General features: G+C 45.0%; 1 long non-coding RNA gene across 1 annotated transcript in view; it reads left to right on the top strand.

Annotated features, from left to right (window-relative positions):
• The first annotated feature begins 732 nt into the window (after nucleotides 1–732).
• Nucleotides 733–21430, top strand: part of LOC148000267 (uncharacterized) — a 63087-nt gene continuing 42389 nt past the window's right edge. The window contains exons 1-2 of the long non-coding RNA XR_015641805.1: nucleotides 733–811; nucleotides 1228–1423. This is a non-coding gene — a long non-coding RNA (uncharacterized LOC148000267). The remainder of the gene's footprint in view (nucleotides 812–1227; nucleotides 1424–21430) is intronic.

Below are 21430 nucleotides of genomic sequence, written 5' to 3'. Positions count from 1 at the left end.
GGACTGGCAGACGTCTGAAACAGTAGTCCCTGAGAAACTAGAATCTCCCCTGAGATCTCGTGGTAAGAGAAGGAAAGGTGGAAGCCTGGTACCAACAAGAAGAGGAGCTTGTCTCTCAGAAACAGATTTGACTTGTTCCCAAGAACTTGACGAACTATCCCGAGGGCAAGCCTGTAGTGGACACACTGATGGGTCAGTGAGAGATGAGATCACAAACAGACCAGGACTGCTTATGTAGCCTTCTTACCCTCCATTTAAACCTAAGCCTCATCTCAGGGTCCCAAAGGTGGACTTGAGATACCATTCACGTCTCTCCTTGTTGTCTGATTAACTGTCCTATTGAAGATAGGTGGATGAACTAGCTTGTTTGGGTGGCCAAGACCTATGATCTGACATTAGCGATTCTGGCGAATCAGAGCGAGGATTCATTTCTTTCAAAGATGTTGAAATTCCCAGCCAACCTCTATCTTTTTCCCCATGTTGCTTTATTCGAACTCCACCTAGCAGCTCAAGAAGCCAGCCACAGTGCCTGACCCTTGCTACTCCTCTCCAAGGGGACGTTCTTTCTTCCTTTAGATTCTCTCTCCTGGCGGGAGCTTAAGGCACACCTTCTTAGAAGCAGTCTGTCTTGTTCCTACCCAAGCTGTAAGCTTGTTTCAAACCTCTGTTAAAGTAACAATACCACCCCTCCCCCAACTCTTTAGTTCCCTAAATGTTATTAAATTAGGAGATGACTTAGAAACCTGCGTTTAGAAGACACTGGATAAAACCGAGCGGATTGGGCTCTGACTTGGAAGAGCTGCTGGAAGCAGTGAGTATATATAGGGCAGCTGGTATAAGGGGTACCTTCCTGTCTCCTGTTTAAGTTCTCATCTTTCTATCTGGCCTCAAGACCAGCACTCATCACCTGTGGTGTAGACTGGCTCTCAGAGCTTTATCAACCTGCTCATGAACTTCCTCAGCTACAGAGGTCTCAGGGACCCCACGACTGGACTCAGGCTGATTCCACGGGCTCTACTTTGTCCCTTCCCCAAGGCACTGAGAGCCTGGTACCCTTCCACAGGTACCTTAGTATTGCATAGTACCCTGCAATACTAAGGGCTAACTGAACTTGAGCCTCAGGAGGCATAGGCGAGAAAGCTTCTGTCCTTGGGCGACCTAGCAGACACCTCACATCTCCTGACTGCTAGGCTAGGCCAGAAGTAACACGTTTAACCCTTTCTCCAGATGGCTGCTCTTCGAAATTCTTATCACGTGATTCTCCAATGCCTTGCAGAAGAAGCTCAAGGAACTGGGAAGAGGCCGTGTGTTTAGAGCTCAAGGGTTCTGAGTGGAAGCTGGCGGTCACTTGTTACATGGGGTTTTGCATAATTCCTTGTCTGGAAAGCAGGGACTATGAAGAACTTCATGAACGCTGTAGGAGGTAAGTGTGGGAAATGTCCCACTGAGACCTGTGCAGGGAGCAAGTGCCACCCATGTAGGCTCTGTTTCTCTTCATTCTCTCCTTTGTGGCTCAGACATAGGCTGGCTCCTAAGCCTACTCTCTCTCAGCTCATTCTTTCTGGTCCATTAAAGCACTTCTCAATAAAGGTCTAGATGCAAATATTCACTATATATATAACAGACAGTTGGAAACTGGCATTTTAAAAACCAATTCCATGGGTAAAGAAAATGTTGTAAATATACATGATGGATTTTTTTTAGCCATAAACAACGAAGTTACATCATTTGCAGGAAAATAGGTGCGACTAGAGGCAGTCATATTAAGCAAATTATCTACTCCCTTAATGACAAATATACATTTTCTCTTATTTGTAGTTCCTAGTTTTTATATAGAACCATAGATGTGTGTGTGTGTGTGTGTGTGTGTGTCTGTGCATGCATCTCTCTCTCTCTCTGTGTCTCTGTCTCTCTCTGTCTCTCTCACTGTCTCTGTCTCTTTCTCTGTCTCTGTCTCTGTTTCTCTGTCTCTGTCTCTTTCTCTCTCTCTCTCTCTGTGTGTGTGTGTGTGTGTGTGTGTGTGTGTGTGTGAGAGAGAGAGAGAGAGAGAGAGAGAGAGAGCACGATATGAAAGTAGAAGTATAATCTTTAGAGAGAGAAAGGGGAAGGTCGAGAAAAGGGAGGGTAGCAGGCATGGTGGATATGCTTGACTTACAATATGTAATTGTGAAAAACTTTTTAAAAATCTAAGCTTAAAAGAAGCAGAGAGAAATAAACTAAAACCCAATTTCACTGCAACACTGTTAATACATAAAATACTTTAAAATGCATTTAATGGAAGAGAGAACAAATATTGCTCAAATACTGGAAATGGAACCCAAAACACTGCTGAGAAATGTTAAATATTGCATACAAATGCAGATTTACTGTGCTTATGAATTAAAAGTCCCAGCAGGAAGTTGTCAACGTTCCCCCCAAATCAATATATGGTTTCAACACAACCAAAATAATGGTCCCAACAATTTTACCTTTAAAAATGGAAACACAGTGGACTTTAAAGTTGGAAGATTTAGAGACCTAGAGGAACTGAAACAATCTGTAGAAAAGACTAAAAGTCAAAGGGTTGACAATATTTGGTATCAAGATTTACTGATAACAAGCTATCATGTCCAATGATAGAACAATGGAACAAAATAGAGGACCCACATTTACTTGGACAATGAAATATTGGCAAGATCATCAAAGTAGTTTGATGGGCAAAAATGTCTCTGTTTGTTTGTTTGTTTGTTTGCTATTCTGTAGTCCAAGGGGGCCTCTGGCTCACTATGTAAACCAGGCTGGCCTTAAATTCGTCATAATCCTCTCTTGTCATTTCTTGAGTGTTGGGGTTATAGGAATGGGCCATGATGTCTCTCTAAGAATAGCTTTTCTAACAAATGGTGCTGAGACTCAAACGCATACATCAATTAGGGAAAAAGAACTGTTGACTATGGTGCATCCCCGCAAAAATCAACTCAAGGTTTATTGTCACAAGCACAGACGTGAAAGCAACCTTTTAGGAGAAGAGTGGACTAAATATCCTTTACCCAGGAGAGAAAGATCTGTTTTTTTAGGTTACAGAAAATGATATATTAAAAGAATAAACAATGAATTGTGTATTACACAAACTAAAAATTTCTCATCAAAGGGAGACCTGGAACATGCTGGGAAATATGTTCTCACAGAGTATGTCTGACGAAGTTCTTGTAGTAAGAATACATAAAGAATTGCTTACAATGGAAGAAAAGGAAAACCTATCCAATGTTAAAACGAGAAAAACATTTTGATAACTCCAAAATAGTATAATCATCAGCCAATAAATACATTTCAGAAGTAATCGAGCCATGGCCCGTTAGGACAATATACTGAGTTTCAGACCATCATGAAGACTGTTTCATTTACTAGGCTGGCTAAAATGAAAACAAGACACTGTATGGGACAAAGACTTGGGGCATCAGGAGTCGTCTCTGTGGATGTTTGGAGGTAGTGACTACAGTGTAGTCACTATGGAAAAAATTTAGTGATTGGTTATAAAGTTAACAAATATTTTCCCCGAAACCCGGCTATGACTAAATACACAAGGGAACACATGGAAAAGAAGATTTATCTGGGGGGTTTTTGTTTAGTTTGCCCTGCATCTCTGAGTATCTTGGTGGCAAGAAGGTGTCCATCTCCTGGTGTTCACTGAGCGAAGAGACACAGTGAAAAGGGCAGAGCTCCCCACACACGCTTCAAGGGCACCTGAACAATAGTTTCCCTCTTCAGTGAGGCTCCACCTCCCACTGCTTCTACCACCTTCCAGTGGGCATAGATGGGCTTTGGGAACAGCTAAGATCAAAGCAGAACACCATGGCTATGATCACGGTTGTGACCAAATCAAGATCCCGCTCTTAGATATCCACCAAGAGGACGTGATAACATAAGACTATGCAAACAATAATGTTTACAACAGGATTATTCACAACAGGATGATTCTGGCAAATTCTGGAAGCAACACAGATATTCATCCAAAAGAGAATAGAAGGTCTATAAGATATTCAGCAAGTAAAAGTTTTCCCCACGAAGCCTGGATTTCATTCCTGGGACCCACACGGTGGAAGGCAAGAACTGATTCCTACAAGTTGTCCTCTGACCTCTACATATGTGCCACAAACATGTATATCACACACTCACCCACACAAATAAGTAAACAGACAAACAAATGTAATAAGAATAAAAACCAGAAGGAGGATACATTTTGCTGTACTTATAAATGGAAAAGTACTACAATAAAAGGAATTAATCTACTGATGTGAGCAATGCCATGGAAAGTTTTTATTGGCATCACTCAGAGCAAAAGAGTCTAGACGCAAAAAGTACTTGTGTGTGCATGCATGTGCATGCATGAGAGAGAGAAGAAGAAGAAGAAGAAGAAGAAGAAGAAGAAGAAGAAGAAGAAGAAGAAGAAGAAGAAGAAGAAGAAAGATTTCATTAATATGAAGCCCCAGTTCAGACAGAAATGATCTACAGTTAAAGGAATGTATCTATGGTTGCCTTTAGGTGAGGATTTGAGGAGTACAAAGGAACCTTACTGATAGAAATATTCTATTTTGGAGTAAACGAAAACTTTGTTACACTAAATTGTTTTCCTATCAAAATTCCCTGAACTATATGATTAAAATGTATCTAATAATTTTTAAAACTCTATAAAGGTATGGAATCTAATGAATTTTCATATCTTGGCACTATGAATTAGCAAGTGTATAAATAGTTTCTGTTTACCTGGGTCCGAGCAAATGCTGACGAGGACCCATTTTCCCACGGTGGAGAAAAGTAGGTAGGTGCAGCTTTGACATAACGGGTCGAACTCCTGGTTCTTTATCTCTGTTTTTAAGTAGGCCCGGATGTGAGCATTCTTACAGACAGGAAAAAAATACACATGGAGGAGTGCACATTCTTGTTTCTGTCCACTGAGAGGACCTGGAAGACCCCACAGCATGAGGATGAGCTCTCTCTCTCTCTCTCTCTCTCTCTCTCTCTCTCTCTCTCTCTCTCTCACACACACACACACACACAATGCTATCTAATCTCTAGCCCATGCTCACATTTCTTTAACTGATCCAATAATGTCTCTTAGATTTATTTTAGCTTGGTCCAAGACCCAACCTAACTTCATTCATTGCATCTAGTATTCATGACTCCTTACTCATTGTCACAGTTTAAAATGGCCTCAAGTTCCTTCATGCGCCACCAGTGGGGAGTTGGGTTGACAGTCTCTTAATCTGAACAGGCTCTGACTGATTCGAACAAGAGTGGATGGGTCTTGAGGAGGGAAGGCTCTGGAGACTTGGGAAGATGGAACTTTCTGACGGGTCCCTAACGATTGGCCTTCATGTCTGTCTCCGGACCCTTATCTAAGTCCTCAACCCTGCAGAGTGTCTCATTCAGGCTGTTCTACTATCAAAGGAGGGCCTGGTGGTAGTGATGGTAAATGAGTAAATCCCTATGAGGGCACACAAGCTTTAAAATCAAGGGTGTGCTTAGAAGCAGAGGTCAGAGGTACTACAGAGTGACAGGGTGACCAAGGCCATGCTAAGGCCTCTGACCTAACTATTTAGGCTAGGTCCAATTTCTGGTTTTTACATTACATTGCATATTTCACTCTATGTACTTTATTTATGTTGGTTCGACTGGGTCATGTTTATCTGTAACTATGGAAATGCTAAAGCACGAAATACACAGTAGTGTATACATGTGTGAACATGTGAACGTGTCTGAGAGTGTTGTGTGTCAGCACATGCTTATATGTATGTGTAAATGTGTCTGAACATATGTGCCAGTTCATACTTGTGAGTTTTATGCATGTGTGAGTGTTTCTCACTTAGATGTGTTTCTGAACATGTGAGTACCTTGGCACATGCCCATTTACGTGTGCGTGTGTGAATGTAAGCACACTTGGAAAAATGTCTAACTGTATGATCCTGAAAGGCATGTCCATCATGTTAATGATTGTATGAATATGTGTGACCCTGTTGTATGGGTCAGGAAATGCCTGTGAATTGTACGCATGTGTGAGTGTGAACACACACTTACATGTATATCTGAGTGTGTCACTTTTTCCTAGATATGAAACAATACTTGGATATTTATCTGAGCATGTGAACCTTCTCAGTATGCCTGTATGCTTGTGTGAGAACGTATCTGAGTGTGTGGCATATGTGTCAGCACATGCCTATGATATATATGCATATGTGCATATGTGACTGTGTGAACACTTGGAAGCATGTCTGCGTGTGTAAGAATGTGAATGTGTGTGTTGCAAATGTCTCAGTACATGCCTATGAATGTGTACATGTGAGATTGTGTGTAGCCCATCAGCACTCATGTATATGTGTGACTGTGTGTCTTTTGTATGTATCAGCACATGTCTTTGAGTGTGTGTGTGTCTATACTATCAGATGCATGTGGGTATGAGCATCTGGGTATGAGTGTTTCTGAGTGCTGTGAGTATATTGGCTCCTAAGTGTGTGTTCATACATACTCAGAGGTATGTCTGAGTGTGCGTGTGTGTTTACATGGGGGCTTGCTTGAGAGATGAAGAGGACATTGGTTAGCTTTCTGTTCTCCTCAGTTAAAAGCCTGACGGACAGGCTCAGGGCCTGGGCTCTGAGAAGATGGGAGACTAGCTCTTGGCAAAGGTCCAAGGAACCCCCACTAGGAATGCGCACGTTTCAAGTGTGCACGTTCACACACTGAGTGCTCCCCCACCCCCCATTTCCCCTTATGTCTCTGATTGCTCCTCCTTGTCCTCATTGAAGGGAAGTGGAAACAAATGTCTGGCAGGAGGCCAAAAGCAGAGGTGGGGAGAGAGAGAGAGAGAGAGAGAGAGAGAGAGAGAGAGAGAGAGAGAGAGAGAAAGAGAACAAGCTGCTATGGCCTCTTTAGAGGAGAAAGAGAAGGAGGGATAGAAGTACCAGAGATGAGATGGAGATAAGCAAAGGAAGGCACACAGGAAAAGATAAAGAGGTAGAAATGTGACGGAGGCTGAGAGGAGAGAAGTGGGGCAGAGGACAGACAGGAGAGAGAGAGAGAGAGAGAGAGAGAGAGAGAGAGAGAGAGAGAGAGAGAGAGAGAGAGAGAGAGAGAGAGAGATATTAAGGGCTGGGGTCAGAGACAGGGGAAGGACACAGCAGGTAGCAAGGCTAGGATCAGAAGTGACTGGATTCTGCTGGGAGCGGCTCCTGTACTCATTGCTGAGACAGAACCACCCACCCATGTTGGTCCCATCCTCTGGGTGGTTGGTGAAACACAGGCATGAGAGGCCTTGGTCTGGAGGCAAGTGACTGGGAGAACTGCCCTTCTAACTAGCCCAACACCAAGTAGGCAGGCAAACCCTGTCCCCTCAGAAGAGGCTCATGGATCAGCCACCTGGTCTATTGAGGGTGGAGACATGATGGACTGGCAGGTAGCCTCCCTCATGGGGCCTCTGGTGTAGTTCCTGTGGGGGCTTCCTGGGGATGCAGACTCTTTACATCCCGCCCCTCTGCTCTGGTTCACTACAGTGAGAAATGGTTCCAGTTAAATTCATGGCTCAGTTAGACGAACAAAGGGAAAGAAAGCAAGGTGGTTTCCCCTTTAAGGAATTATGTGCAGAATCAATGCATGAATCATCTGGCCCACATGTTTACAAGGGGGACTGAGTAAAAGCCGTCTTCTAAGGATAAACTCACAGCAGAAGAAACTGGAGACCCATCTGTCTTTAGGGGTGGAATGCAGCCCATACTCTGTCAGGCTTTCTGAGTGAGACTGATGTTTGAGATCTTGTCATTGAGGAGAAACGTGTTTTATTTTGGATTGATCGTTTAGGTTTTCCTCCCTAAGTATGAACAATCAGGGGTAGTCAGTCCCTTGACCAAAGAGACACCACTTACCGTGCCCCTACTCTGTGCTGGGTACTGGGCAGACAGATGACCTGGCTCTGTCCCCTGGGCGTCCTGACCATGGCTGTGCTACATAAGGCCAGGGACTACCTTAAACAGAACTGAGGAAGTCACCCTGGGCTGCTGTATGCTTTACTCACGCTCATTTCCTATGCTTATAGGACTTCAGGAATGGGGAAACCGAGGCACAGAGCACTGAAGCACCTAACTATAGTTGTGTGGTTAGTAAACCAGATTTGAGTCAAGTCACAATGCCACCATGGCCCAGCATGTCCTTCTGTGTGTGTGTGTGGGGGGACCCTGGAGGGGTTGGGGGCGATCAGAAGAGCTTTCTGGAGAAGTGAGGACAGAGGAGAGCATCTTTGGTCCTGTACACGTGAATGCCGTTTGGAAGCTGCACAGGTGCTCCCACACGTTGAGAAGCTTGGATACGAGGAGGGAGTGTCTGTATGGGTTGGACGGTTTATCTGTGGACTTGCGGTTGGGGCTCATTTATGACTATTCACAAAATAGCAGGTGCCTGGTGATCCAGTGGCTGGGTACATGTCCCTCTGCCCTTTCGATCTTATGGGATGTGTGTGCTCAATCATTAACTAGGGCCTGGGAAGATAGAATATTTTCAGGAACAGGCCAGAGCAGAATAAGGGCCAAATAGCTGATGTCATCCTGGGAGGATCACCCTCTCTGTGACTCAGTGAATTCTCAGCTTCCACTGACTGTGGCAAAATGCCGGAGGTAATCGACTCTGTTATTAGGAGGAAAGATTCGTTTTGGCTCATGGCTTTAGTCCATGACTGCTTTGGGTGTGTATGGTAGAGGAAGACATCATGGTGCATGCAAGTGTGTGTGTGTGTGTGTGTGTGTGTGGTGTGTGTGTGTGTGTGTGTGTGTGTGTGTGTGCGTGCGCTCTTCTGTGTGTGCACATGTGGGAGCTGGGGATGAATCAATATTCCTCTACTGTCTCCTTCCTGCCTCGGGATGGGGTCTCTTAAGGAAGCTTTCAGCTTTCAGCTTTGTCTAGCCTACTATTTTATGAACAGTCATAAACCACAAAGGGTTCTGGGGTTTTGGGACCATGCTTTTGGTACCTGGGAAGGAGAGAGAGAGAGAGAGAGAGAGAGAGAGAGAGAGAGAGAGAGAGAGAGAGAGAGAGAGAGAGAGAGAGAGAGAAGGGGTTGGGGTCCAATACTTGGTTCAAATCCATTTCCCAATGACTTAACTTCCTCTCACGAAGCCCCACCCCCTAAGGGTTTCACTCTTTCCTCGCAGCACTGGAGGCTGCTTACGGAACCATCTATACTTGGCCTTTGGAGACATTCACCATCCAGTCTATCACATTAGTTTCCCATTTGTGACGAGGCCACACAAGTGGCTGTCGGGATGGAATGTGTTAATAGGCATGCAGTGTGTGTCCCACATGTTCTGGGTGGTATGGCTGAGTGCTATCGTGACAAGGGTCAGAGGTAGCTGGGCTCTGACTCTCATCTATCTGGGTGTCCCCTTGAGTAACTTCTCCACACTCTACTCTTTCCCTGTGTCTTCCTCGAGCCTTTATGCTGAGACTGATGGGTATAGAGATATGATACTTTCTGGCGCTGGAGGGAGGTTAAGTTAACGGGAAGGTCTCCCAGTTTCCCAAACCACACAGAGTCATTCTTTCTTATTGTCTCTTTGTGCCGAAGGTGTGGGCAGCCTGGGAATGTCTTCCCATCACATTACTAAATGCCTTGGGGAGCAACTATGTGTTGTCCCCAGCCTCTGTAGATTGACAGTGACCAATCATCAAGTGTACATCAAGGGAAGTACTAAGGGAGTCAGGATGCTATTCCTGGATGTGGTGGATGACAGCCGCAGAGTGAGCATCTGGGTTAGCGATGGGAGTCTAAGGTATGACGGAGGTTGGACTTGCTGTAATGAGCAATGTAATTGGCCCTGATGGATGAGTCACCAGAGGTACCAAGGCCTTCTAACAGCAATGTCCATACAGTAGAGCTCTTGTAAAGACTTTATGAGATTCTTCATGCAGTGCTCTGAACTCAGGTTTCAACACATGGGAAGTTCTCAATATTTGTGTGTATGTCCATGTGTCTGAGTGTTCACACATATGTATGTGTAGAAGCTCACACATATGAACTGTCACACATATGAACTGTCACACATATGAACTGTCACACATATGAAGCCAGAAAGTACCTTGATTGTCAATTGTCATTCCCTAGGCTTTGCCTCTTTTCTTCTTCCTCTTCTTCCTCTTCCTTTTCTCCTCCTCCTCCTCCTTCTTCTTCTCCCCCCCCCCCCCCTCTCTCTCAACATAGGCTTCCTCACTGCTTTGAACTCACCAAGCAGGCTAGGCTGATTGGCCTTTGAGCCCTAGAGATCTGCCTGTCCCTGCTTCTCCAGCACTGGAATTAAGTGTATGCCACCATACCCAGATTTTAAAAAAATATGGCTTCGGGAGCTCTAACTCAGGTCCTTATGCTTATAAAGCAAGCATTTTATGGACTGAGTCCTCTTCATTGTCATACATCAGCTTTTTTATGGATGAGCTATCAAATACCCTAATCTCCTCATCTTTCTAGCTAGGCAGAGCTGACCTTGCTGATAGATATTTTTACCTGTCGAATGGCCTACAAGTCCCTCTTTCCCTGATGGTTCAGTTGCTACACTCATTCTAGAAAATCCCAACCAAACAGCATAAACTTCTCGAATGGAGAGACTATTCCCACTTCTCCAGAAGGCTTGGTGAATCTCTGTATTTCTTCGCTTCATTTTCCTGGCTTGTTGCACGGTTTCTCTTGTGTTTAATTTCTGCCAGGATCTTGGTTCTATGTGGCTTAAATAACTTTTATGGGGCAGACTGAGTGACTCAGTGGCCTGTCATTGTGTTTGTCCTCGGCAATGCGTTTAATCTCTCTGAACTTTAGATTCCTTACTCTGTAACTCAGGCAGGCATAACAGTAATCAGCCCCAGACGCTGCGGGCATCCAAAGCCGCGTGTGTAAATGCTTCCTGAGCTTGTTCCAAGCAAAGACATAAGGAAGCATTTTGGGGCTTGTCCTTAGAGGGACTGAATGGAATTAAGAAGAATGTATCCTAGCCCAGGGGCACCAATCAACAAAGCAAAGAGGGACTCTTTCGAACATCAGGGCTGTGAGGAGTTGCGGCTTTGAGTCTGGGAATATCCTAGTCTGGAGAACTGTTTGTGTGGGTGCCGAGACCAACGAAGACACAAGCAGAGACGAGCCAGCTGATGGATCTCTGAGGAGAACAGACACCCCCTCAAGTCTGTTCTGTGGAGGGCTGGAGCGACCCGGAATGCCTGACTCGAGATCTTTGTCACTGGAAACCTTGACTGGGTTTCCATTAAGCACTTTCCAGTAAGAAGATCCTCACTGTCAGGTTTTCCTCCCTGATTTCAGCTCGTGAAGCCTGCGGGGCTGGATGTACATGGAGAACCCCTTCCTTCACTGTTAAAGTCACATTTCAGGAAGTATAGGATTGACTCAGGGGATGGAGTTTGGGTTCTCTGATCCCAAGGAGGAATAAAACCACCCAAACCTTAACTGGACAAAAGGACAGTATTTATCATATAGCTTCCCCTGCCCCACTGGCTGGCCCTCAGCAAGTTTACAACTTAAAGCTAGAAGACCCACCAATAGAACCCCATCTCAAGAGTCACATTCAGGGGCTGGGGATTTAGCTCAGTGGTAGAGCGCATACCTAGGAAGCGCAAGGCCCTGGGTTCGGTCCCCAGCTCCGGGGGGGAAAAAAAAAAAAAAAGTCACATTCAGCCCCTCCCCCTCCCTGCCCAAACTGACTGTTCAGGCTTCAGCGGTCCAGATCTGTAAGACTCTTGCTAATTTTTGAGACAGGAATTTACTACGTAACTCTGGCAGGCCTAGAGCTTGCTGTATAGCCCAAGCTGGTCTTCATCCATGAGTCATGGGAATCAACTTCTCAAATGTTGACATTTCAGGCCTGTGCCCCCATGCCTAGTACATCTGCAAGACCCCTCACCTCTGTCACGCATTTCCCACAGAGGTCTTAAAGTAAGGAATCAAAGGTGGCCTGCACCGGGTAGATGCCTGGGAAGACGACTCTAGTTTGCACCTAGACCCTACCAGGCTTTCAGAACAGGCATCCCAGCCACGGCCAGTAGAGGGCCCCCTTCTCTGTTTTTGCAAAACTCAAAGTGAGTTAGTATTAAATATTAATTTACTCAAATAATAAAATACTATAACATTTGGCTTATTTATACTTATGGTATTTATGGGATGTATCTATCTCCCAGAATCCTCTGTCCAACTCTACCATCTAGGAGTGTTAATAATCTGTCTCCTCCTGTGTCCTGAGAACAAAGGTTGGCCCTTAGATGTACAGGGCTCACGTTTTTTGTACTGGGGGCCTAGCACTAGGCCTGGTTAGATCTTTGTCCCAGCTTGGAATGCTAACACGGCTCTCTAGGCCTCCCTGTGACCTGTTGTGGGCAGACCCTAAAAGGCCACCCACAGCTCTGGGCCCTTTCTAACCTGTGCTCCGGGCTCTGCTGTATGGGATGCGCACAATCGAGGTGAGCCAAACTCTGTCTCGTGTCCCTGTGGCCAGTCCAGGGCACTCAGCTGTGGTGGGAGGAAGTACGCCCCAGTGGCTTCAAAGTGGGGATGCACCCTTCCCTCCAAGCCCAGCCAGCCCTGTGGTGCTACCAGGTGACCTGGCACGGGGCACGCCAGGTCTGAGCTCCCTGTCGGAACAATGTGGCCTCCTTTCCCTTGGCCCTCTGTGTTCATGGTAGGGAACAGCCTCTCCCAACAGTGGCCCTTCTCCTGTAAAGCTTGACCTCCGATGTGCCATATCTCTCCTTGGAACCTTTCTTCTTACTGTGGCTCCCAGACAAGGGTTCTGTTGGTCATAGGATCCTTTCCAGCCTCCAGCCTTCACCTCCCCGGGGCTCTTGACTGAGATTCCACACTTGGCTCTTCTTCAGATGTGTGTAATATGTGGGCCTCTTCAAAACACCTGCTTCTGCTCACATTCGAATGAAGGTTCAGGATGAGGCCTGGAAGCCTGTTTGACTGAAGGTTTCTCTGGAGATTTCTGCAACGATCCAGGCCTGAACACAGCACTGTTCAGGACAACTCTATCCTGGGATCCTAGATCTCTTTTGTAGGACTGTACTTTCTCTGGTGAGAATTTCTTTTTTAAAAACCAGGTGTCTTGGGTGGCCTGGAGTTCTCTACACAGCAAAGAATGACCTGGAATTTTTGGTCACCCTGCCTTGACCACCTGAATGCTAAGATTACATGAGTGTGCCACTATACCCAGTCTATGCAGTCCTGAGGACCAAAACCCAGGCTTCCTACACTCCAGGCAGGCACTCTACCAAATGAACTACATACCCAGTCCTAATTTGTATTTGAATGCAGGCTTCATGAGCCTGTGTGTGTGTGTGTGTGTGTGTGTGTGTGTGTGTGTGTGTGTGTGTCTGTGTGTGTTTGTGTATGTGTGTGTCTGTGTGTGTGTGTGTGTGTGTGTGTGTGTGTGTGTGTGTGTAAAGCTATTAACCTTGACATGTTTCCTTATGGGAGATCGTTACCAGGGTTAAAGAAGATAATAAATATAAAATGCTCAGAAAAGGACCCGTGTGTACTCAAGGCCCAGGAAAGGTCAGACACTGTTATGATTAGATTGTTGTCCCAAGTATGTGGAATTATAAGGATTTTGGGACCATTTGTACTGGTGGTCAAGTTGTGGAGTTCAGAACACAGGGCTCTGTGGAGAAAAACACATTTGCGGTTGAGGTCACTGCCAGAGACTGAGGCCACAAGCCTGGGACCCTGGCCAGATCCTGGCAGCAGCCACTCACTTGCTGAGTGACCTGAGCAATGCATTTGACCCCTCAGGGCTCTCATTTCCTCCTCTGCACAACCAAGATTAAGAACGTTCTTGTTTACTTCACACTGGGTAGCAAGAACAAAACCAAGAGGGTAATGGGTCTCCTTATCTTGCCTTTGCTACAACCCAAGGTGGCCAGGGAGACCTGCCCAGGCAGGAGTGAGCACGGGCCTGCACTTCCCGAGAGCTCTTGAAGGAAACTCAAGGAAGTTCGGATGAAGAAAGTTGGGGGAAAAGGGCAACCACCATGAAGCATAATCACCCTTCATTCTTTCTTTAGCCCCTTCCTTTCTGAAATTTTGCATTTTTATGGTTTCTCTCCCCTTCTCCCCTGACCCTCCCTCTTCCTCTTTAACAAAGGTTCATGTGTCGCTCAGATTGGTCCCCAGTTTGCTATGAGGATAACCTTGAACTCCTGATCCTTCTGCTCGAATCTCAAGGGTTGAGATTACAGGTGTGTGCCACCCACTGTGCTGGGTATATGGGGTGATGGGGATCAGGCCTAGGGGTCCTGAATGCTAGGCAAACAGTTCACGGAGTGAACTATGTTCCCGGACTCATTTTCACCCACTGGAGCTTTTCTGTTCAAACTTAGTATCTTAGACTTTCTATTGCTCTGACGAAACACCATGACCAAAGAGCAAGTTGGGGAGAAAAGGGTTTATTCAGCTTACAGTTCCACAACGTTGTTCATCACCAAAGGAAGTCAGGGCAGGAATTCAAGCGGGGCTGAATTCTGGGGGCAGGAGGTGATGCAGAAGCCAAGGAGGGATGTTGTGGGTTGCCCTGGTGTTGTTTACTGAGGGGTGCTACTTACTGACTTGCTTCCCATGGCTTGCTCAGCCTGCTTTCGTATAGGACCCAGGACCAACATCCATCATGGGCTGGGCCCTCCCCCATTGATCACTAATTGAGAGAACACCTTACGGCTGGATCTCATGGAGGTCTTTTCTCAACTGAGGCTCCTTACTCTCTGATGACTCTAACTTGTGATGTGTTTTATAAAAAGAGGGCTGGAGAGGTGGCTCAGTGGTTAAGGGCACTAACTGCTCTTTCAGAGGTCCTGAGTTCAATTCCCAGCAGCCACATGATGGCTCACAACCATCTGTAATGGGATCTGATGCCCTCTTTTGGTGTGTCTGAAGACAGAGACAGTGTACTTATATACATTAAATAAATAAATCTTAAAAAAGATAAAGAGGAGGAATATGTTTTGGTGGAAGTGTGGGGAAGGGGGTGCCTCAACAGGCTCATGCTGAGGCATCCTCCCCCCAGGGACCAGCTATAAATGGTATAGGATAGAATAGAGTTTATTTAGGGCACGGAGAGGGGAGTTAAAAGGGTAGTAGAGGCAGAGAAAGGCAGAGAGAGTAAGTAGAGGAGTAGAGGCTGGACATGAGCATGTGAAGAGAGGGGGGAATGGAAAGGGGAGGGGGAAGGGGTGAGGGGAAAGCAGGAGCAGGAAAGAAAAAACAAGAAAGAGTGGAGGGGGCAAGCAGTCCCTTTTATAGTGAATCAGGCATACCTGGCTGTTGCCAGGTAACTGTGGGGCGGAGCCTAGACAAAATACAAACAACTTGTGTCAAGTTGACACATAAAACTAGCCACTGTACTTGGCTGGTGTTTATATCAACATATCCTAAGAAACCCTCTGAGAGTCTCAGAGGTGGTGGAATGGGCCACACTGTGCAAGGGCTGAGAGTTTGCTTGAGGAGAGAGAGGCAAAACAAGAACATGTGGGCTTTTCTGTATAATCCCACTTGATTTCAAAGATGATTAAGTACATCAAATTTACTGTGTAAACAGCCAATGACATGATGGCTCCAGGGTATAGTTAAGGGAAGGGTTTTTTGTAGATGTGTATGTGTGTGTGTGAGAGAGAGAGAGAGAGAGAGAGAGAGAGAGAGAGAGAGAGAGAGAGAGAGAGAGAGAGAGAGAGAGAGAGAGAGAGAGAGAGAGAGAGAGAGAGAGAGAGAACAACCACAGGCATCTGGAAGAGTCCAGAGCAAAGGAAGAAGGTAGACTGAGTATGGCTGGCAGACTGGGAGAGGGCCAGGGCTAACTGCAAGAGACAGGAGAGAGAATACAGAAAGCTGAGTGAAGCAGAAGCAGATCAGAGAGAACATAGCAACAATAGCAGAGTTATAAGGGAGGTGAACAGCTGAGGGGAAGGGAAGCCTATAAGCTAGAGGGAGTGTAGGGTTGGGGAAGAAGTGAGATGTGCTAGCATGGACTTTGAAATGGGTAATGGGTGGATACTTGTGATCCTGAGGGAGCCTGGAGGGCAACATGATATGCTAATAGGCATGATAGCTAGCCTTGTGTCACTTCTGCCAGAGGTATGGGAAACGGCTCCTTTTAGTAGATGGAAATCAGTGTCATAAGTTCCTGAGGAATGCTGGCTTTTATCTAACTGCCAGAAGTCCTCCTAGAGTCCAGGTTGAGCTCATTGGAACACCTTTTGGAGTTTGGGGCACTGGAGTTTCATTTGGACCTGACAGCTGCCATACTGGACTCAAACTCTAGGCCACCTTTGGCAATTTGCTCTCCCACTAGACTTCAGGGAAATTTATGAGTCTCTCTTCTGGTTACTCCAGGTAGAAAGTTTACACTTCTTAACTTCCCTCCCTACCGTGAAGTCTTTGAACCAAGTATCTACCTTTATCTTCAGAGTACATTCTGATTCTAGTTGCTTGTTTTCACCTCTGCCATCGTCATTGTGTGAGCCACAGTCAGAGCCACCCAATAGATCCCCCTCCTTCCACTTTTGTCCCTTCTCTTCATGGCAGCCAAGGGGATCCTCTTAAGATGGAAATTAGGCCCTGCTTCAGTAAGTAAAAGTGCTGGTGGTTTGAGCACAAGGACCATAGTTTAGAACCCAGCACCTATACAGACAAAGTGTGCCTGTCACTTCAGTGCTGTGGGTATGAAAACAGGAGCATCCTGGGGGATGTTCGCTAGCCAGTTTAGTGTGAATGGTGAGCCCCAGGTTCAGTGAGAGATCTGTCTAAAATATAATAATAATTATAATAATAATAATTATAATTTATTATTGAAAAGTTATCAAGGAAGACATCTTGACTTTAACATACACTGGTCTGGGTGAGCTCATTAACACTTATACACCCATCCGCATATAATTCTCTCTCTATCTCCCTCCCTCCTCCCCAACCCCTCAAAAATCAAAAATTAAACAAAAAGGTCAGAACATACCCCTCTTGCTCAAGCCCACTGATGGCGCTCTGCTCACGCCATTCAGAATAATGTCCATGGTGTGGAGGTAGCTTCCCACAGGGCTCCACGCTCATTCCTTATCTCCTGTCTCAGCATCCTCCACACTGAGGAGGGCTCACCCATTTTCAGTGGCTCCTAAAGGAAGCAGATTCCATGTTGTTCTCTGAGAGATACCAGCCACCAGGACACTCAAGCAACTCTGAAGTCGTGCCTGACTTTGGATGTTTACCATTATATTCCTTGGGCCTAGAAATTCATGATTTTTTTTTTTACTCAATATGAAAGATTTATTCTTAGTCTTTCATGTGTTATTATGTGAACAATATATCAGAACAAAAAAAATAATCAAATCCAAAAACAACAAAAAAGCAAGGGCTGAGCATGAAGCTTGGTGGTGGTGGTTATTTTACTTAGGGTTTACTGCTGTGAAGAGACACCGTGACCAAGGCAACTCTTATAAGGACAACATTTAAGTGGGACTGGCTTACAGGTGCAGAGGTTCAGTCCATTATCGTCAAGGCAGGAACATGGCAGCATCCAGGCAGGCATGGTGCAGGAGGAGCTGAGAGTTCTACATCTTCATCTGAAGGCTGCTGGCAGAATACTGACTTCCAGGCAGCAAGGGTGAGGGTCTTTTTTCTTTTTTAAAGAATTATTTATTTATTTTAGGTATATGAGTTCACTATAGCTGTTCTCAGACACACCAGAAAGAGGCACTGGATCCCGTTACAGATGGTTGTGAGGCACCACCATATGGTTGCTGGGAATTGAACTCAGGACCTCTGGAAGAGCAGTCAGTGCTCTTAACCACCGAGCCATCTCTCCGGCCCAAGGATGAGGGTCTTAAAGCCCATGCCCAGAGAGACACACCTACTCCAACAGGGCCACACCTTCTAATAGTGCCACTCCTTGGGCCAAACATATACAAACTATCACAGTGGTAGAGCACTCTGCTATCTTATACAAGGCCTGGGTTTGATCCTCAGTAACACACCACACACACACACACACACACACACACACACACACACACACTCCCCCTCTTCCAATAGTTTATCTATATTCAGACCAGTATAGGACAAGTACTTCCCTTTAAAGGTAAACTGGGCCTAAAGACTTGACTCTGAGTAACAGAATCGAGCAAAAGGGACAGGAAGATTATTGATTGGAAGTGGATCATCCACCCTCAAATCAAACCCACAGAGGAATGTAATAAATATCTTGATACAATCAGCCATGACGCTTATGTGACTGGACTATATGGGTTGGGGGAGGGATGAGAAGGAAATAATAGAAGAAAAGGACATTCTAGAAGTAATTAAAATAATAGGACAGATTATACATTAAGGACACATGTAGTAGTCACCTACTAAATTACAGAAACCTCCATAGCTCATGGACATTTGCTCTTGTTTTCTCAATTGGTCACATTAATAAATGCCAGTTGCCATCTTATAGGCTCCAAAAGTGACCTACTTGGCAAAGAACTGAGGGCAGCTTCTAGACAACAGCCCATGAGGAGCCGGGGTTCCAGGGTTCCTGGCCAACAAGGAACTGCACATTGTCCGTAACTATTGATCTGAGCTTAGAGTCAGATCCTCATGGCTGTGTCTCCAGCTAGGACCACTGTCTTACCTGTCCCGGTGAAGGTAAGTACTGACAGGATCTAGAATCCTCTAGAACATGCCTGTGAGGGGCTGTCTGGGTTGAGTTAGCTTCCGGCCAAGCCTGTGAGAGGTTTTCTTGATTTGGTTAATCGCGGTGGGAAATCTCATCCTAAAAGTGGTTGGTGCCATTCAACGGCCTTGGGTTCTGGATTGAATATCAAGGAAGATAGTGAGCAGGGCACACCATTCATCCCGCTCTGTTTCATGACCATGGATGAAATGTGACCAACCACCGTCTTCTTGCCACTCTGCATCCCCCTGAATGACGGTGTGTTCCTCCAGCTGTGAACTAAAGCAAACCCTTTCTTCTTTGTGTTTGACTTGTGCCAGGCATTTGATCACTTAGGTTTTCCTTTTTAACTTTACCACAGATACTGGGCTAGAAGGCCTTGCTGGGCCATACCTGCATTGCTAACTCACAGAATCCCTGAAGCAGTTGGTATTGTGGAGAGCCTATAGCTAACACACCTGGAGACCTGTCGGGGTTTCTCCTTCCAACCAATGCTGTGGACAACATCCCAAGCCTCAGGGCGGACCACATTCACTCACTTGTTGGTCAAAGCCAAGACCATTGACTTTCAACATGGTGGAACTTTAAATAAGAACAATGATTGCAACAGCACACAGATGCCCCACTCCTCCAGAAATCCTTACTTCAATTGCTCTGGGGTAAAGTTTAGGCCATTAGGGTTTACGAAGGTCTCCAGAAGATTCCCTTCATGGTAACATTTGATACCTATGAACACAGACAACAACTCCTCCCCTGCCTCCTACGACTATGGGTACACTAAGCTGAAAATTTCAAAATACAGCTAATTCTCAGTAATCATGGATTCTAGGTTTTCCGTTTCACCTGCTTACTAAAGTTTGTTCAAAATCAGTGCCTGCAACACCTCCAAACTCACTCGCAGATGGGAGCAAAGTGGCACCAATTTTGAGTCACGGGAGGTGCATGTTCCCAGCTGAGGTTGAACATGGCCACACTCTGCCTTCTGGTTTCAACTCCCACACTGTAAACAATGTTCTTCATCATGGTCTATTCAGTGTCATATTAAAAACAAAATATGTTGGTTTTACTGTTTAAAACTGGCTCCCAGTCATGGGGATAAAGAGTTCTGAGCCCAGGGTGCTATGACGTGTGGTGCAGGAAAAAGAAATCCAAAGCACAAGTTATATAATCTTAGTTCAGTTTTGAGTTATGGTACACAGAACTCAATGTCGACCAATCAAAAATATATTTATTAAATTAGTACTGCATAAACAAAGCTGTATATTAACTGGATGGTAAAAATGTGCCCAGAGGTTCACAAGAACCCAAGTTTATATTTTTTCCCCTCAGGAGTAATGGCTTAGCATTTGCTAATTCAGTGTTCTTGGCAACTTTAAAGAACATAACAAGAATCAACTGTGAATAACCAAGAATCAACTGTACTTTATTTAATACCAAATGGCAACAAGGGGGGTTATAAGTATAGCTAATTTAAAAAGTACAAAATTAATTTGCAAGGCCAACGACAGATAAACGAACATCTCCTGTTACTTTGCGGCTTAGTCTTTAAATGGGTGGTGAACGTTCACAGATGTCTTGCCTGAGCTTCTATTATCCTCCCACTTGCCACAATTTGGGAGGTATTTTGATCCTCCTGTGGTCAAAACCAAGAGAAACCGAGATCTGCCCTGATGCTTACTTCAGTAATATTATTCTATTTAAACAGGTATATATCACAATATAGCAATATATAATAATCCATAGAGTCTGATGAGTCTTTATGTACGTATCCATCCGCCATATAGACCAAGGATTAGAGGATCTCACAATCATTTCGGGTTTGAGCCACACCTTATTACCCCTGGTGAATGATCAATGACCACATGCTTATGAGAGCTCCGACCATCTACACCCATAGCCCTGGTATGGCTTTTATAACCCCAGTGTTCGAAATTGAACCCAGGGCTGTATATGTTGATTCAAAGTCAGGATTCCACTACCATTGTCGTGTCCCAGAATGCAGTTTTTCTATTTATTCTCATTATTATGACCATATTACTGAGCTGGGCGTGGTAGCTCGCACCTGTAATCCTAGCTCTTAAAAGACCTCTACAGTAGATTTACTGTGAGTCTGAAGTCAGACTGAGCTCCCAGATTACTTAGGCTCCTGAAGGAGACCCTATTTCAAAAACAAACAAACAAACAAAAAAAACCCAAAAAAACCAAAAAAACCAAAAAAACAAAAAAACCCCAAAAAACAAAAAACAATAAAACAATAAAAAACAAACAAAACCATAGCCATATAGGAATAAAATATACACAATGACATTCAATTTTAAAACCTGTACACATATAGAAAAAAGTAGGGTTATAACTACTTAAGAGGATCTCTAAAATCAAAATACGAGGATATCAGGGATGAATGGATAGTCAGACCACGAACCTATGATTCTCACAGAGAGGCCCATCACCACTGAGGCCCACCATGGTGAAAAACAATATTATCACTAGCAAATTAGCTGATCATTTAAAAGTTTAAATTACTATGGAATCCAGTTTTGAACAAGGCTGTGCCCTCTTTTATCACTGATAAAGATATTCATGGACAGTCGCCCCAACGCATTTCAAGTCAATGTGTTCTGAATACTGCTTTTGCTCACCAATATTATATCTCTAGGAATCAAATGTGCCTAGTATAAATGTTTTCCCCAAGACACAACCAGTCGTTGCAAGACGATTTTCATCTAGGC

Source organism: Rattus norvegicus, chromosome 17 (assembly GCF_021556685.1).
Source record: "Rattus norvegicus strain SHRSP/BbbUtx chromosome 17, alternate assembly SHRSP_T2T, whole genome shotgun sequence".
Lineage (NCBI taxonomy): Eukaryota > Metazoa > Chordata > Mammalia > Rodentia > Muridae > Rattus > Rattus norvegicus.
The sequence above is the reverse complement of the archived record's forward strand: the minus strand, read 5'-3'. Positions and strand labels throughout refer to the sequence as shown.